Below are 6,000 nucleotides of genomic sequence, written 5' to 3'. Positions count from 1 at the left end.
CAACAAGCCACCCAGTAGGGCCACTTAATAAAATTAGTCCCCAACTTGTCCGTAGATAGCGGCGCCGGCGCATTCCACCTGATGTACGACATACAGCACTCCTCTTTTATAAACTGTCGGTTAATTCAAGATACGTTGACGGCAATACTTTACTATCATTTGTGTGGCACGGAGTATGAGGGACATGGAGTATTCATAATGTATGGTGATTGCTGATATGGTATGAATAAAATTAAAAAGCAACGCAAGAAGGCATACCAACAAAATAAAGAAAGAAAAGCAATTTATTTGCATAGCAGGTACCTTTTTTATTTTTGTTGACGAGGGGGAAACCTTCAAAAGGCGTCTAGTTTTTTGGGGAAAAACTAGGGAGTGTGGGATTTTTATAAATCTCCATAATCAGGTTCACAGACGAATTATCGTCTGTACATAATTTGCATGGTGTTACTACACAGTAGTAAAAAAATTGTCCATACAATTACGAAAAATGTCAAACTTACAACAGTAACATTCATTATAAACTGCATTCATTATTTTAACACTCCATTCACAACATAATCCATAAGACTTGCATGTACAAGCAGTCGGCAATAGCTCGCCGTCCCACATTCTTGCGCCTGCGCCGCGTGCCGTGCCCAAATGCCGCGTTCCCAGCGAGGCCGGCCCGAGGTCGCCGCTTCAATCTTGGGCAGGGCACTGCATCTACTACCTACAGGTATTTCACCTCTTTACCAATAAGAAGACTTATAGGTACCTACTTAATTAAAAAAAGTTATCCCACATAGTTGTTACCGACACCACAGCCAATACCATGCATATCTTCCGAATTATTTCGTTGCGTTACTTCAGTGTTTTCATTATTGTAGATTCTGGTGCACTGGACGCAGGCATAGGAGGTTATGGTGGGCTTCACATCACGGCCTTAGGCTTCGGGGAATAAAAAAGCTTAATTAGATAATATAATATGTAACTATAAACAAATTAATCACCTCTCGTAGACGATATCATCACTTTAAAAAAAAATATTTATTCACAAATTATTGGGGGCCGAGTGGCCGAGATTGTACTAAACGACATTAACTTAATTACATATGTGTACTATAAGCAGATGTAGATTAGGTAAAACATGATGTTATAATCATTCAATCATGATTTAATTGTTCAGATATAATTAGGAAGGAAAAGTACAAGTTGATTATGTGTTTAATCTTTGTGTGAATCTAGTTGTGCGATGCTATCGGTCGGTACGTAAGCAAGTAGCTGGAACAACAATTCCTAATCTGAACATGCGGCTGGTATTGTTTTCTTTTCATATTAATTTATGTTTTTCCTTGATTTTCTTTAGATAAATATTCAGAATCTGGATTAAAGACGGTTTCTTCTATCATGCTAGCACCTAGCTTCACTGACAGACAGACTGACGGACAATTCAATTTGACGTTTCAAAAGTGCCTAATTTAGGATTAATTAAAATAAATGCTTTGACTTTGACTTCGACATGTGAAAAGGGAATCGCGACTACTGATCCAGAGGTTACCGACCGAATTAGGGGCTGTAAGTACTGAATTAGGGGTCTTGGGTACTCATTTAGGGATCACGCGTCCCAAGTAGGAGGTCATTGATTAGTAAAAAAAGGTTATTTAAAAAACTAAAAAACCCGACTTCGTTTCTTTATAACATGAAAATGAAAAAACCCTAAAACAAGAAATGAAGTTAAATATTATGAAGACTTAGAATGACTTTTCTAGAATGGGTCCCGACTGCTTAATTTTTTCTTGTATTCTTGTTTTAGGGTTTTTTCATTTTCATGTTATAAAGAAACGCAGTCGGGTTTTTTAGTTTTTTAAATTACCTTTTTTTATTTTATTTTTATTATTTATTATATTTTCATATATCTAGTGGTACTCTCACAGTAAATACGAACCAAACGACCCCTATCAAGCTGAATTCCATCGAGTCGTTCAGTCTAGAGAGTGAGCATATTCGAATTTGGCGCCAAAAATCCGCCATTTTGTTTTTTTAAACATTTTGATATATGTGTCACTCTCACAGTAAATACGAATCTAACGACACCTCTTAAGTCAAAATTCATCAAGCCGTTTAGGCTGCAGAGCGTGCCAAACTATTATACATACATACATACATACATACTCTCGAAAAACATAACCCTCCTTCTGGCGCAGTCGGGTAAATAGGTCCATCTTGGAAGTAATAACTGCCAATGGCGAAAAGCGTTCACATTAAATACGTAGAGGAAGGCTATTTATTGCCTTCTTTTCAAAGAATATAAACCATGATGCTCCAATGTCGTAAGTCGTTCTTCAAATTGGCTGTAATGGCTATTCCCTTCTATTTCAATGGCGTAACCACCATAACCTATGGCAGCATAGTTCATGCGTGTTCAACTCAAACCTACATGGTGTGACCTTCGTGTCATGTCGAGTGTTTATTTTGAAAGGTACTAGAGCATTTGGTACTATTTATTGTATCGTGGTCCCATAACATCACATAGCGACACGCCGCTTTTCCATCAGAGATAGCTATGCTACGATAAATAATAGTTAAGTTGTGAAACTGTGTGACTGTTTCCACTAATACTATGCTATGTATCTGTGCGAGTGAGATGTGGTATAAAGATGCGCCGCCACAAAGTAGCTGTGCTAGGAATAATGGTGATAAAATTGAAAACTATATATTAATTGATATTTAATGAAAGCTGACAAACAAAACCTATTTGTGTCAGAAGGCTTTTTTAGGCAATAAAATATTTAGTATGACCCGAAAATCGAACCCCTTACCCTTACCCCTTAGTTGAATGCGATGCATACCATTTAGTCATAATACTAAATTTATAAGCTTTTCAAAAAGTATCTAGATGATATTCGTTAACTTGAGGCTAGCTATCAAGCTTAGCTCTTATACTCTCTACTCATCTGTATATCTTCTTAACAATACCAGGCGTGATAGTAACATTATTATACTTATAAATAAAGCGTAGTCGATAGGCTCACTGTGTCCGGTTTTAAAAGTTAAAACTATTTTTATGGGTAGATACCGGTCCGTGGCGACATGGCGACCAATCCATGGGTCATAAGTTCGAGTCCATTGTCGTTATTTATAATCAAACGGTTATATTTTGATTTTTATACGGCTTTTATATTGTAACCCGTTAGGCTTGGAATTTCTGTGAGGTTTTTGATTAAATTGGTTTGTTATTTTAGGTATACCTATACGTATAATGATTCAAGTAATTGGTATTTGTTCATATTTTAATTAAAGCCTTCTTTAGTTCATTAAATAGGTCGAAACCAAAATTTCTTATGTTCTAATACTCAAACACTACTCAATTTTAAGAGGCTCTCAAAACTATATCTGTTACTGGAAAAACTTTACAAAATGACAGAGATGGCGCGATAATTTAATACCGTACAACTTAAAATTGAGTATCATTTCAGTATTAAATAGGTCGAAACCAAAATTTCTTAGCCTTCATAGTTATTCGTATATAGAATAGGCGTTACTTTGCGGAAATCCATGCTACACCAACAATACAATAGATTTTTAGTTTTCTCTTTCCTATAAACGGAATTATATTCCTATAAACTAAAATCGAATATAAAGTTCGGTTTTGAGCATAAATAATATTTAGATACGAGCAAGTTGAAATTATGGAAATAATGAGATTTTGTCTTTTATTTTTGTCTATAAAAAATTAAATTGGTAAATCTTAAAGTACGTAATGATATTAAACTTACCATAAAATTAATATCCATTATCTTGTGCAAGTGAAACAAAGCTATCTATTTCAACCTTTTTTAGAGCATTAAGCTTGAAGACTTCCACAAATACAAAACAAAAACCTTAACCAAAAAAATTTACAATCAAATTCCCAGATTTATCTCTTAGTAAATTCAATATGGCTCTTCAGGTCAGTCAGTATTAACCGAAAAATCTTCTTAGACCACCACGCCGAAAAGCAATCCTTCATACCTTTTAGTTTTTGCGTAAACTAATGGGTACTTTTATACATCGTCTAGACACTAAATACCTATACACAGATACCACGACACGATTACAGTACATACATGTCTGCAAAGCACAGCGCATCTTCCTAACGGGACCTATCTCCATACTTTCATCTTTAATATGCACTAGAACTAACTCAACATTAACTATCATCGTTTTCGTTTCAATACAATTAAAACACGTCATGTTTTCCTTTAAACGCTTCTTTATAAATCCATCCCACTTACTTCACTCGAATATCTTTAATAGAGCATAACAAAGTGCTGTTGCTAAACGATGAAAAACCGCGCATACCAAAAATACTTAAATCTTAAATGTCATAACGCCTGACAGAATTGTTATAGCAAACATATCGTGAAGCACGCGAGCAACATTATACTATTGCTTATTACGTAGGCGTTATCGCGTGTTACAAGATCGACGTATTTCTGCAGGCGCTTGATGATCAATCGTTTATTTTATTTTATCGGCAATTAATTTCTCGTTTAGCGATTCGGAAACCGGTAATTAACAGCGGTAGAGCGTTACTTGGGTATTAATTCTCGGGTCAAGCAAAGCGGAAAGAAATTAGGCCTTTTCCATGGTTTTATTTAAATATTTGTAGTAATCGCACTCGTCATGGGATTGTAGATAGGTACTTGATATGATCTAATAATATACAACTTTAATCATAATTCAAAAATGCAAAACTATCAAAAAAAATATGGAAATATCTACTACCTCAATGCGGAGTGCATAATAACATTTCTAGTTTTCGTAAACTAAAAAAATGTCACCGATTCTATGAAAACTTTTGAGTTGCATCTATTTTTCATCATCGTAGGCAGTTGCATAAAACTTAATAAAAATAAAGACATAATAAGCATATTAGATACGTATTAGAGGTATTAGTAATTTGCATAATGATATTATGTTTGCTCATAAATCATAAACAGTGTCACTTCTCGTAATATTATCTAATAAACAGCGCTACTGATGTAATATACTTATATTTATGTATTTTTAATTACATTTATGTCTGAATTTTTGTAATCGAGTGCAACTCTTGATTTTTGGCTTGGTTATCAATTATATTATAATGACTCAACACACAAATACAACCCGGGATCTTTTTAAGGTCAGACGTGAATAGGTACTAAATACTCTACTAAGTCTGTTCGCTCCATCGCCGGCACATCCTTCGCGTCTTTCAGGCAGAAAGCTAATGGGTTGGTGGTAAATGCAGACTTACCAGTGCTGAAAAGACCCGCACAACAAGCCTCTTGTTTGGTTACGGGGGCTTAGCTTTTTGGGGTGGAAGACGAGGAAGTGTGAGCTATTTATCTCACTAAAATCACCCTGGTGGACGCTTCAAGGTCAGGTATAAAGAGTACTGTGTCCTCTAGACCTCCTTTCAGGGTGTTGCCTGTTACGGCATCGATACCTAGAAGACCTAACATCCCTCTTGAAGATCAACAACAACACGCTACAAAAATACAACATCTTGTTTGCAGCCTCCATCAGATTCAAGCAAGACTCCTGAGCTATTTGCCACGGTTTGGGACAACATTAAAACAATTGCTTGTTACCGTGGTGCAGCTCGAACCAGGAGTTGAAACAGGGTAGTTTTTTTATCAGTTAAGAATCTCCCTCAAAGACACTCCCTCACTTCCAACACACAGCGGAAGAAGAAGTCATTGGGATGACTTCTCCCCCCCGCCCCATGCCTCTCAACTCAAAGAGAATACATCTAGTCATAGAAATACACCAGTTAAGCAACACAACCATAAAAGAACCTATGACCCACAACATAAAAGTAACACCATTAAAACTGGCTCACCACATCATTCACAGGTATAATTACTTTGATCTCACGACGCCTTTAGTTTTGGTGCTAGTATCGGCGCCGGCGCACCGTGGTTCCAGCCGGCTGCCGACCGGCCCGTCCACGGCACTTGCGGTACCGTTACGGTTGTATAGTATTTACCGACCACT

The sequence above is a fragment of the Spodoptera frugiperda genome, chromosome 10, assembly GCF_023101765.2.
Source record: "Spodoptera frugiperda isolate SF20-4 chromosome 10, AGI-APGP_CSIRO_Sfru_2.0, whole genome shotgun sequence".
Lineage (NCBI taxonomy): Eukaryota > Metazoa > Arthropoda > Insecta > Lepidoptera > Noctuidae > Spodoptera > Spodoptera frugiperda.
This window is presented reverse-complemented; position numbering follows the sequence as displayed.